The sequence below is a fragment of the Mesoplodon bidens genome (genome assembly GCF_964165515.1).
Source record: "Mesoplodon bidens genome assembly, chromosome: 2".
Classification (NCBI taxonomy): domain Eukaryota; kingdom Metazoa; phylum Chordata; class Mammalia; order Artiodactyla; family Ziphiidae; genus Mesoplodon; species Mesoplodon bidens.
Genome location: NC_138177.1, coordinates 130065340 through 130079517, shown reverse-complemented (window position 1 = coordinate 130079517; position 14178 = coordinate 130065340).

The following is a 14178-nucleotide window of genomic DNA, read 5'->3' as shown; positions in this document are numbered from 1 at the left end:
CATCTTTTCTTATATGTTTTGGTCATTCAGATAATCTGTTTTGTAAAAGTATTTGACTAAGTCTTCTGCCTATTTGTTCTACTTGGTCATTTGCTTTTGTTTTCAATTGATTTGTAAAATTTTTAAAATATATTCTGGATGTGAATATTTTGTCACATATGTGAATTTGCAAACATAATTGTAATATAGTACAATTTATTATTTTTCTCAATGGTTAGCATTTTTGGAGTTCTGTTTAAGAACTTTTAACCTATCCTAGGATCATTGTTATATTCTTCTACTTATTTTCACAATCCATCTAGAGTTAGTTTTTTTTTTTTTTGGTTTTTCTTGTTTGTTTTCTTTGTATGGTATCAGTTTAAATTCTCTGTATTAGTTTTTTATTGCTGTGTACAAATCACCATAAATATAGTAGCTTAAAACAACATATATTTTATTATCTCATAGTTTCCATGAGTCAGCAGTCCTTGAAATTGCTTAGCTGGATCTTCCACTCAGAAAGCTACAATCAAGGTGTAAACTGGGTTAGGGGCTCATCTGAGGTTCGATGTCCTCTTCCAAGCTAATACGACAGCGGAATTAATTTTCTTGCAGCTTTGAATCATGGCAGCTTGTTTCTTCAAAGTCAGCTAGGGAGAGGGGGATATTTGGCTTGTTTGGGTTGCTCACCCCTAGATCCTATTGTAAAGGGCTCTCTTGGTTAGGTGAGGTCCACTCAGGATTATCTGCCCTTTGGTTAATTTAAAGTCCACTGATTAGAGAACTTAATAACCTCTAAAAAATCCCTTAACCTTTGCCATATTCTATTGATTAAAATCAAGTTACAGGTCCTGCCAACAGTCAAGGGGAAGGGAATTTACAAAGGCATGGATACCAGGGAGTAGAAATCATGGGAGACCATCCTTAGTACTCTGCTTACCACAATCTCTATTTTTTTCCCATGGTATAATAGACTCAGGTCCATTTATTGAAGAAACTATCATTTCCCTCACTGAATTATAGTATCACTTTGTCCTAAACATATTATGTGTGGGCTTGTATCTGGACACCATTCTGTTCCATTATTTTCTGTCTGCCCTCGTGCCAGTATCCATATTGTTTCATGACTGTAGCTTTACCATAAATCTTGATATCTGATAATATGTCCCTCAGCTTTGTTCTTTCTCAGATTGCATGGACTGATCTTAGTCCTTTATATTTCCATACAAATCCTATACAGTAGGTCCCCTACCTATGAATCTTCAAGTTGTGAACTTTCAAAGATGCGAACATGCGTTCCATCAACATATATCAGGCATGAGTGAAATTGCAGCTTGCCCTCCATCTCCTATTGCTGATGATCCTTCAGCTCTACCATCTCCCACCTCCTCTTCCTCCTCCAGTCAGTAACTCTTCTTGCTTGCTGTCTCAATGCCAGCCCCTGTATGCCGGCTGTTGTACTGTACTACTGTACTTTTCAAGGTGCTGTACTGTAAGATTAAAAATGTTTTATTTTTTGTGTTTGTTTGTTTTTTATGTATTATTTGTGTGAAAAGTATTATAAACCTATTACAGTACAGTACAATATATTTGATTGTGTTAGTTGGGTACCTAGGCTAACTTTGTTGGACTAATGAACAAATTGGACTTACAAATGCACTCTTGGAATGGAACTGCTTCATATGTAGGGGACTTACTGCAATCAGTTGGTTAATTTCCCAAATCAATGTGTCAAAAATTTTGAGGGGAATTTCCTTGACTTTATATTTCAGAAGTATCAGATATTCCAATGCATGAACATGGTATAGCTCTTCATTCATTTAGATTTCCTTTAATTTGACTCAATAATGTTTTTTTTTCAGTGTGGAGGTTCATATATAATTTTCTTAGATTTATTACTAGATGTTTGTTGCTTTTTTGATGCTATTACAAGTGATAAAATTTAAAAATATTTATTTCCTATTAGTATTGTCAGTATATAGGAATACATTTGGTTTTGTATACAAACCTTATAGTGTTTATAAATGTATTGATTAATTCTAATCAATAAAAGGTCTGTAGGTCCTTTTGGATTTTCTACATCCACAATGACTTAATTTGTGAATAATGACAGTTTTATTTGTTCTCATACATTCTTTTTTAAATTTTTATTTATTTATTTTTGGCTGCATTGGGTCTTCATTGCTGCATGTGGGCTTTCCCTATTTGCAGTGAGTGGGGGCTACTCTTTGTTGTGGTGCACAGGCTTCTCATTGCAGTGGCTTCTCTTGTTGTGGAGCATGGGCTCCAGGTGTGTGGGCTTCAGTAGATGTGGGACGTGGGCTCTGCAGTTGTGGTTTGTGGGCTCTAGAGTGCAGGCTCGGTAGTTGTGGAGCATGGGCTTAGTTGCTCCGCAGCATGTGGGATCTTCCTGGACCAGGGCTCGAACCCATGTCCCCTGCATTGGCAGGTGGATTCTTAACCACTGCACCACGAGGGAAGCCCTGTTCTCATACATTCTTAATCCATTTATTTCTTTTTCTTGTTTTATTTCACTGGCTAGCTCCTCCATTATAATGTTGAATAGAAGTGGTGAGAAGAAGCATCTTTATCTCATTACCAATACCAGGGGGATCTTTCAACAATTTACTGTTAAATATAATATTTTCAGTAGGTTTTTTCTGATAGTTTCTTTTATCAAGATGAAATATGTAAGAGCTACACCTGATCAAAGCAACCTATTTTAAACATAAAGATACAAATAAGCTAAAAGTAAAATGATGAAACAAGTTATATGACACTAACACTAATTAAAAGAAAACTGAAGTGCCTATAATAATATCAGACACGGTATATTTTAAGGCAAAAAGGTAATAAAGACCTAAGCAGAAAACAATGACATAGAAGGCCTAAAAACAAGAAAGGAAAACAAAAAAGTGGTTCTTTAAGAAGACCAATAATATTGATAAAATCTAGCCAGACTGAGCAGGAAAAAAAGGTGAAGACACAGTTACCAAAATCAGGAATGACAGAGATGATTGATATCCAACAGTTTCAGCAGATATCAAAAGGAAAATAAGGGAATATTATAAACATTCTTTTCTCAGTAAAATCAATACTTAGATGATATGGGCAAATTCCTTGAATGACCCAAACTACCAAAGATCACTCAAGTAGAAATAGGTAATTTAAACATCGTAATAACTCTTAAAGAAATTAAATTTGTAGTTAAAAATCTTCACACAAAGAGAATTCCTGGCCCACTTAACTTCACCAGTGAATCCTACTAAATATTTAAGGAATAAATAATACTAATTCTACAGAAATTCCTCAGGAAAAATGAAAGTAGAGGGAATTTTTTCCCTACTCATGAAAGCAATAAAACCAGTTTTCCCTGATGCCAAAATCAAGAAAAAGACCTTACGACTAAATAAAACTACAGAATAACATCCTTCCTGAATGTAAATTCAAAAATTTCTAATAAAATTTTACCTAATTATTTCAACAATATATAAAGGAATTATATATCATATCCAAGTGAGATTTATTCCAAACCTGCAAGGTTGCTTTAACATTCTTAAAATGTTATATACACCTCACATATGATCTAGCCATTTCACCCAGAGAAATAAAAGCACGTGTTCATACAAAGATTTGTGCACTAACGTTTTTAATATATACCAACGTCTGTAATATATACAGTAACATGGATATATCTTTTTTATTGAAGTATAGTTGATTTACTATATTGTGTTAATTTCTGCTGTACAGCAGTGATTCAGTTATACATATACATATATATATATATATATATACATATATATATATATATATACACATTCTTTTTTAAAATATTCTTTTCCATTATGGTTTGTCATGGGATACTGAATATAGTTCCCTGTGCTATACAGTAGGACCTTGCTGTTAATCCATTCCATACATAACAGCTTATATCTGCTAACCCTGACATCCCATTCCATCCCTCCCCCAACTCCCTCCCCCTTTGCAACCACACGTCTTTTCTCTATATCTGTGATTCTATTTCTGTTTTGTAGATAGGTTCATTTGTGTCATATTTTAGATTCCACATATAAGTGTATCATATGGTATTTGTCTTTCTCTTTCTGACTTACTTCACTTTGTATGATGATCTCTATTAGCATCCTAACATGGATGAATCTTAACATAATTTTATTGAGTGAAAAAAACCAGACCCCAACACCACCACCACCACCACCACCAAAACAAAAAAAGGGTATATACCATATAATTTTATTTATTTAAAATTCTGGAAAATTCAAAGTAATTTATGGTTACAGAAAGTAGGACAATGTATGCCTGGGGTCAGTGGGTTGGGGAGGGGTGAGAGGAGGAATTACCAAGGAGCACACTTAGGTCTAAGTTCTTGTCAATAAAACATGAACAGAATAGAAGTGTACCACTTCCAGGATGGAAATGTAAGGCCTATTCATAACTCCTCCATTTTCTCTTCTCCCTTCTAGCTATCTGGAGCCCATGACAACTATAGATGAAAACAAGGACCTGGAGGATAGTATATCCCTGAATGGTCAAATGAAATAGAGGCTCAACTTTTACCTTGAACATTCCCTCAGACTATTATGTGGGAAGAAAGTAAACTTTAGTCTCCTTTAAGGCATTGAATTATTGTTGGATCTTTTTGTTAGAGTAGCCTAGACTTATTGTATCAAATATTTATTGAATTTTAAATTTCAATGACATTATTTTATAACTTGAGGAATTCTCTTTCAAATCTTCTAGGCATTTTTATTGTATCTTGTTTTATGCTTATTTTAAAAATCTCAATATCTATTTTTAATGTAGCTTATTAGTAATTACCTTATATTCCGTAGCTGATAATGTCAATATTTGAAGTCCTAGGTCACCTAAATCTATTGTTATTTCTGTTAACTCTAACTCATAGTGGCTTGTTTACTGTTGCATGTTTTTTAAAATTGTGGAATCTTTTTTTTTTTTTCATGGTACGCGGGCCTCTCACTGCTGTGGCCTCTCCCATTGCGGAGCACAGGCTCTGAACATGCAGGCCCAGTGGCCATGGCTCACGGGCCCAGCTGCTCCGCGGCACGTGGGATTCTCCCGGACCGGGGCACGAACCCGTGTCCCCTGCATCGGCAGGCGGACTCTCAACCACTGCGCCACCAGGGAAGCCCTGTGGAATCATTTTTGATTGAACTTTATTTTTGGAAACTATAAGAGATCTGAGTTAAACATGCTTTCCCTCAGAGCGAATTTGCATCATCTTCTGAGTCAAGGGCTCTACCAAGGTTTTAGAACCTTAATTTCACCCACCAAACTGTAAATACAAATTGAATTCCAGTCCATGTTCTCATGGGGAGACTTACTAGGGCTATGTATTTTTTTTCTAATCAGAGATGTAGGAGAGACAGACATATTTCCCTGTTGGTTCCCTTGGACAGAAAGAGAGTCCTAGCTTTGTGTGAAGCTCCCAGGTTTAGCCCCCGCTGTTTGCAAATACAAAGCCTCAGCCCAGTAGCATATAAGCAGTAACCATTTGGTCCTGGGACAGTGTTGTCAGATAAAATACAGATCACTCGGTTATATATGAATTTAGGATGAACAATGGATAATTTTTTAGTACAAGCATGTCCCATGAAATAATTTTTTTCACCTAAAATTCATATTTAACTGGGTGTTCTATATTTTTATTTGCTAAATTTAATAACTGGATTTTGATTTTCTTATTTTTCTTGTTTCAGCTCCCTGGTCAAGTTTTAAGACCTTGAGGATTTCATTAACTTTTTGTCCAGCATTAAGTGTTTTGCAGTGGGATGTCTATTTGTTTGAGAATCTCTAGTCTACCCTCCTGTTTAAAGCAGATTCCCCACTTCTGCTTTATGTAATACTTTATTTAGTCTTGGGCATTATCTAATTACTTTAAGGTGTTGTATATCTCTGAGTGAGATAAGCTCTTTGATTTCAAAGAATAGTTAGGAGAATTTAAGGAAATAAGTGTTTATTTTAAGGAAATAACCTTAACCAGATAGATCTTCTATGGTATGTTTCCCAATTATTCTGGGAATAATGGAGCTACAAAAGAATCACTTTATCAACCTTACTATTTCAGACCTAATGTAAATCTCCCAAACTCAAGAAGTTTTTATATGCAAGAATCTTTCCTACTTACTACTTTAGTTGGCTCCAACTGTATGTAAAATCTTTCATCTTTGCAAAACTAATATTATTTGAATGAAAGGAGATACTTTAGATTTAATTTTGAAAAATTACATTCTTAGTTACCTTAGTACTGAGCACCTGGGCTCTTAGTCTGCCCCTTTTGATTTCCCTGTGATGGTCCTTGAGCACCCACCTATCCGGCCAACTACTTCAGATTAAGATTGGAGCTGGCACCAGAACCAGAAGCCTGTCAGCGACCGAGGCAGCTCCAGGAGAGGCTAATTTCATGATCTCTGTCCCAACTCCAGGGCAGGTTGTCTTTCAGGCATCTCTTTTTCTGAATATGTGTAGATTCAAGCTCTTCTCTGTATTCTACTCTCTGAATAACAGAGGGAGATAGTTTGATTGCTTTCACTAATTTCCAGCACTCCTATTAGGCAGTTCTTCTGCTTGGATGCATGTCGCCTTTAGTCACGCACCCACCACTGATACAGTTGTTGGGTATCAGTGTGGGAAGAATTACTTGTTGTTTCTTCCCTGGGGTAGGGTTGGGAGGAAGCTTAAAAGTAGAAGATCACTTTGAGTGCTGTGTGCTCTAAAGCTCTCTGTGCCACATAGAATTATCACATTTTTACGCTTCCTAATATCATCAAAACATCAGAGGAAAGGATAATTGTATCTAACAAATGAGGTCATTTAAATAGGAAAATGCCGAAAGGAAATGAAAGCCTGGTGAAGTGGATGAGAGGTGCACAGGAGGCAGCTATACTTTCTCAGCTCTGAGGTATTGGATCTGCAGTAGAGGGCACTTGAATTGAGAAGTGTTCATCATTTTCTCCAGGGCATCTGACCCATTAGAGTCCTTGTAGCAAATTAACTGCCTCAGATTCCCTAAATTCCCCTTTCAGTAACTTCAGCAATATGTTCTCAGCATTTTCTGGTACAAGCCTATCTGCCCTGCGTGCTCTGGTCATGAAGACTGAGCCGAGAAACTGCTCCCAGCTGAGATTTGCAGATAGATTCAATAGCTCCACCAGATGTGTAGGCCAAGCCTGCTGGAGAGTAAGGGGATTAACAGGTGTTTTGGCCATGGAGAGTATAGCATAGCAGAAGAGAGAGAATATTTAGAGAGAAAAATCAGGCTGGGAAGGAAGAGATTCATGCCGTGTAGTACCTGGAAGTATAGAAATGCAGGTCAGCCATATCAGCCTTAACTTCATCAGAAATATGCACACTTACAGCTAGAACTATATGGTTTTAAAACATTCCATAGGAGAAAATTAGTTTTCTAAAAATAAAAATTCCTTGCAGACATGTAATGTTAATCCTGTTTTTTTTTTTTGTTTGTTTGTTTGTTTTTTGCGATACGTGGGTCTCTCACTGTTGTGGCCTCTCCCGTTGCAGAGCACAGGCTCCGGACGCACAGGCCCAGGAGCCATGACTCACGGGCCCAGCCACTCCGTGGCATGTGGGATCCTCCCGGACCAGGGCACGAACCCGGCAGGCAGACTCTCAACCACTGCGCCACCAGAGAAGCCCATTAATCCTGTTTTAAATAGCTAACATATTATGATCATTACTTTTGAAATCTTACCCAGTTAAAGACTAGCATCTTAAGCACTGGGAGGCATATGCCAGGGAATTTACAAATTGAAAAATGAAGCCATTGGCTTTATAGTAATGGCAAAATGTTAGCTGGAGCTAAACTGTAGCTCTGAATGGCTTGATGTGAATCAGGCCTAGATGGTGTTTTTGTATATTTGTGTTGTCTGCATTATTACAGCTAGGGTATGCATCAGCTTTCTAGACCAACTCACTTACACCCCTTGTGGCTACCTTAGGAGCTGGCTAGCTAGGTGCATATTCATGAATCATGGCTGGGAAACAAAGAGAGGCAGATTCAGTGCCCATGCCCTCAGTCCTAAGGTGACTATCACAGGTAGTTTTTGAAAGCCTAAATTGAAAGTATAACTATTCATTTTCTGTAATAATATCAGTTCTTCAAAGATTAAAAAGTTTATGTGCAGTTGGAACCAACTAACATTCTAAATAGGAAACATTATAGCATATAAAAATTTGTTGAGTTTGGGAGATTTATATTTGACCTGAAAAACTGAGGTTGATAAAGTGACTCTTGCAGCTCCAATATTCTCATATACTGGGAAATGAAGAATATTTATTTAGATTATATCCTTCTTTTCAAGGGCTTTTTGTACAAATAATGAAATAACCATCCCCTTCTTCCAAAGCTTTGTCATACTAAAAACATCCAGTATCAGCCAAGAGTGTTCTCTTTATCGAAAACTGTTAAGGGTGTGGGGAAAGCTATAATACACACTTGGACATTTACAAATGGACTGGAAATTAGATGGTATCTGGGAATTACTGTTCAACCTTCTTAGGTTATGTAGGAAAATGTCTTCATTCTTAGGTGAGGTACAAAATGTCTACAACTTACTTTCAAATGATTGTATGTAAGTATATATACAAATACATACATATATAATCTCTTTATGCATACATATCATTTAAAATGTAGAAAAATGTAAACAATTATTGAATCCAGGTGGTAGATTTGTAGGTGTGCATTATATCATTCTTTTAACTTTCTATTTGAAATTTTTATAATAAAATGTTGAAAGAAAGAGAACCATATTTAAAAAAGAAGATACTGGAAAAGATAAGCCTTATTAGCCAGTATATTGTGAACTATTACCTGACATACTTTTTCTTCCCAGTAATTTCCTGATTTCCTTATTCCACAGCCATGTTCCTATTAACACTAAGTCATGGGCTAAAGTTCATTAGTCCAGGGAATGGGGAAGATATATACAGCTCAAAGAGGTCACTTTTCAGATTTGACTTTCCAAATAAAATTTTTAAGACTGTGGCCAAAATAATAGTCTTTTAAGACTATGGACAAAACAAGAGTCTGGAAAGCTAGAACTTCATTTAAAAGAGCCATGTTTTGTTGGTGGTGATAAAGTGCCGCGTACAAAGAGCCATAGCCTAGAGGGTTAATATTAGAATTATATTCTATATACTGCAGAAGGAGGTCTCTTCTCCCAGCATTAGAGTAGGTTAAATAAGTTAAACATTCTTCTTATTAAAAAAACTAGAAATACACATTAATTATGATAAATATCTTTTTAAATGCTTGGATAATCCCACAAAAATGAAGGCATATTTTTGTGGGCTTAAAACAAATAGGAACTGAAAACCAGAACTGTAAGCACCTGAACTTCTGCTGTTGATTCTCTGCACTGTTTGCTGGTCTAACACAGGAGTTTGATGTTTTAGTAGCATCTTAGGGGCAAATGAGATGTCAAGTCTTTGGGAGACATAGATTTAGAACTAAGATTAGTCCTTCCTTGAAGGACTCCACCACCAGTGAAAATATTAGATAAAATTTTGCTTTTAGCAAGGGGGAATAACATTAACCTTGTCTATTTTGTCCTGGGATATGAGTAGGAAAAAAATCTTCCCTGAGAATTTATAACCAGAGTTCTGTCCTGGCACAAGTTTGGGAAATAAATTTACACCCTTTGCAAGGTCTATAACCAACAAGTCAAGATGTTAATATACATGTGGTCCTGTGTAATATCCTTACAGCTTTTGCCAAAAGCAAATTCAAACCTACTCTAGAGGGATACATCTTCAATCCAGACTACACAAGATTACATAGATTTAAATCATCCAGACATGAACTCACAGTCCAAAATTATGAAACACATGAGGACACAACCATCCATGAATAAGAGAGAGAAGAAAAACATCACAATTAGACCTTTCAAGAATTTAAGAAATTGGAATTATCAGACTCTAAGATGGATGAGAGTAACTTAATTGAAGTAACAAAGGAATAAAATATATGAGATAAGAAAGAGATATTAACAAAGATCAGGCAGGTCTGAAAAACACACAAGTACAACTTACAGAAATAAAATATATAGTTATTGAAATTAAAAAGTAGTGAGTGCCACTGGTAAATCTAAGGTACACAGCAGGAGCAATTGCCTTCAACTGAGCTACACCTGATTCCCACAGATAACTTTCACTAAAGAGAAGCTCACAATCAAAAGAATAAACCATGCACTATGGGAATAAGTTATCATACCCAATGAAAACCAGGTTAGATACATAAGAACTTTAAAATTAGCATGCTGATAATAACTAAAGATATAAAATAAAAAATGAAAAGTGACACAGAAAATCATTATTACTAATCAAACGTGGATTCTAAAAAGAACCAAATTAACTTCCAGAAAGTAAAACAATAGTCATTACAATTTTAAAAGTAATGGAAAATTCAACAACAGAATAAATACAATCAAAGAGAGATTTAGTGAGCTAGGAGATAAAGCTCATGCATTTACCCAGAATGCTGCCCCTAAAAATAAAGATAAAGAATATATGAAAGAGAAGTTAAAAGATATGGGAGTGAAGAGAAAAGGTGTGTAATAGGAATTCTAGGAAGAGATAATGAAGAGAATAAAAGAACAGTACTATTCAAAGGGTTGTCTGACAGACAATGGCTCAGAATTAGAGAAAAACATGAATCTTAAAACCCAGGAATCACAAGGCCAAATTGTAAATAAAACTATATCCATACCCAGACATATGATGAAACTTCCAAACCATGAACACAAAGAAAAGATACTAAAAGAAACCAGAGAAAAAATGACAATCTATGAAGGAAGAACAATTAAACTGTAAATAGACTTCTCAAAAGCAACAGTGGGAACCAAAATAGAATAATATCTGTGAAGTCATGAGAGAAAAGAACAGTGCAGCTAGAGTTTACCACTGACAGATCTTTGCTAAAAGAGCCACCCAGTAACATTGCTAAGAAAGAAATGGGGCTTCCCTGGTGACGCAGTGGTTGGGAGTCTGCCTGCCAATGCAGGAGACGCTGGTTTGAACCCTGGTCCTGGAAGATCCCACATACCGTGGAGCGACTAAGCCCGTGTGCCACAACTGCTGAGCCTGTGGTCTAGAGCTCACAAGACACAACTACTGAACCCACAAGCTACAGTTACTGAAGCCCATGTGACTAGAGTCTGTGCTCCGCAACGGGGGAAGCCACCACAATGAGAAGCCCGTGCACTGCACCGAAGAGCAGCCCCTGCTCGCAGCAACTGGAGAAAGCCTGTGGGCACCAAAGAACACCCAACGCAGCTAAAAACAAACAAACAAACAAACAAACAAATAAATAAACAAATGTATATTAAAAAAAAAAAGAAAGAAAGAAAGAAATGGAATCCATAAGGACAGAGTGAGATACAAGATGTATTCTTCAGCAAACAAATTGGTAAGCATGTGGGTAAATTGACTGAATTAAACAATAATACAAATGCTGACTAACTCACAAGGAGAAATTTCTGCATACAATATTAAAGGATTACCTTGCAAATTTTTTATATCCATAGGCACTGCAATGTAAACCTTAAACCTTACCACAAATTCCCAAGCTCTCCCTTGAAATCAACAAACTCAAATGGTGGGTATCCCTAACAAATCTCAGATATTTCTCATGTTCCAGACCATGACTGGGTTTACCCTCAGACCTTTAACCAAAGAACATTCTTTCCTCTTCTGTGATGTCAGACCTACTAATTTGATAGGGAAAGCAGAATTGCAGTATTGTTTTAACCACAAGGATCTGTGGTGATGGCTAACTGATAACAGTCTCTAGAAATGAAATGGATGGGCACCCTAGTAAGATGTTGCTTGACATATATAGGATGAAACTTTGGGGGTTTGCTGAGAAGACATGGGGACCCATAGTGGAAATTCACGGCTTTTTACCAGGTTGCTAGAATTAAGCCAGTTTACAGAACCAAAGACCCTTGACAAAGAGAAGCTGCAGCCATTTACTAAGTTAATGGTGCACTGCAGACAGGTAAATACCCAGATCTTCCAAATGTTATTAGATACTCGCTGTGAATTTACACTGATTCCCAGAGATCAGAAACATCACAGTGTTCCATGGATTAGAGTTTATGGAGATCAGTGATAGGGGAGTCTTGGCCTGAGCCTCAGATTTACGTTATTTCTTTTCCCAGTCCCAGATTATGGAGTGGGCATAGACTTTCTCTGTAACTGTCAGAATCACCATGTTTGTTCTCCGACCCAAGGAGTGAGAGCTATTATGGTGGGAAAGGCCAAGTGGAAGGCCTTGGAGCTGCTCCACCCAGAGGGACAATTGTAGAGCTAACTGCCACCATGACAGCTGCAACTGTGGTGCTTCCTACCAGACTTCAAGCTGGGGATTCTTGGGAATCTTCTGGAAACCTATGGTCTCCTTTAAGATGACAGGTCTCACCCTAGACCCTCAAACCTTCAAACATGCAGATGACTGCATGAAATATATAAATCTTTTTCCCCAGATTCAATGAACAAGACATAGATTGTCATGCTTAAATCTTCATTCTTTTGTTCTTTATTTTCCTAGCTATCTTCTTTCCTCATTTTCTAGTTTAAGGCTACTGTTAAATACTCGGATTAACTCTCTGTCCAGTGGCTTACAGTAGCATTTGTGCCACTTTATTGCTTTTCTTAAGTGTCATCTCCTGGCCTCTACCACACTCATATCTATTTTTCCCATTGAAGCCAGGAACCCAATTTCATGGCATCATATTGCATGGTCATTTCCAGTCTCACAGGAGTCACCACCGAGCTCTACAAGGATGCAGGTGCCTCTTCACAAGGACTTGGATAGTGAATTGAGGGTCCTCAAGTCCTCTGAGGAGGGTATGATAAGAGATCCTGAGCAGGTCGCCCATCATATATCCATTCCAACCCACCTATTTCTCTAAGACTTTGGTCTCCTTTTTCAAAAGGATGCCAAGAAAATAACAAAAAAATTGTTACTGTCCTGGGTCCCAAGAGATGAGGGGATGGAGCTCCCACCCAAGAACATGAGAGGGAGAGACAGAGAGAGAAAGAGAATCAGCCACTTTGAGAGGAGCAGTGGGGTTGGCCAAGGGACACAGAAAACTGGAGGCCTTGCAGCTCCCCTCAGTGAGAGATCCAGGGAATAACCACATCAGCATGGCTCTCCTCATCTCCCTCCAGTTTCCTCTCAGAGCTTCAACCAGCCAAACCCATCCTGAGAAAGAGGACTTGGAGCCCTGTTGCTGCAGTCCATACAGGTCAGCCTTCTGGGGCAAAGAGAAATGTGGAAAAGAGGGGAGTAAGGCAGAGGAAAGGCAAAGAAATGTTTGTATCCTCTCAGCAGAAAAGAAATGGAAATTCATAAGTTAGTGTCTTTGTAGAAAGAAAAACATTACATTTCTTCCAACATGGCAGTAATATATGTTAAAATGGGCTGCATGAATATTTTTTTGCTCTTCCTAAAGAAAGCTAAAGAAAAACATAAATAAGGAGGACCCACAAAGATCTTTGTCAAGAGGTCAGATAAATTAACCTGAATAAGAACATATTGAGAGTCAGACTGTCAGAACACTGACATCCTGGTTCTCACTTAGGACCTGTGAACCCGAAATGCTCCAGTGTGTTCGTAGGTCAGTGCCTCACTTCAGGCAGATCTCTGCTCAAATTGATTTCCTCACCTCAGAGAGACCATCCGAAACCAAACTAGCTAAGTTGTGCCTTTTCAAGCCATTCTTCTTCTTTTTAAAATAAAACCATTCTTTAAAGTTATATATAGGGCTTCCCCTGTGGCGCAGTGGTTGAGTGTCTGCCTGCCGATGCAGGGGACGCGGGTTCGTGCCCCAGTCCGGGAAGATCCCACATGCCGCGGAGTGGCTAGGCCCGTGAGCCATGGCCGCTGAGCCTGTGCGTCCGGAGCCTGTACTCTGCAACGGGAGAGGCCACAACAGTGAGAGGCCCACGTACCGCAAAAAAAAAAAAAAAAAACCTAAAATAAAGTTATGTTAATAACTTACTTTTTAGAGCCTGTATATTTCATCAAAATATAATCTTATAAGTTTCAAAGGGCATGGAATTGTTTTTTAAATTTTATATCCTTGATGCCTAGAACAGTGCCTGAAACAAAGTACACCCATCATTTTTTTTCCCGAA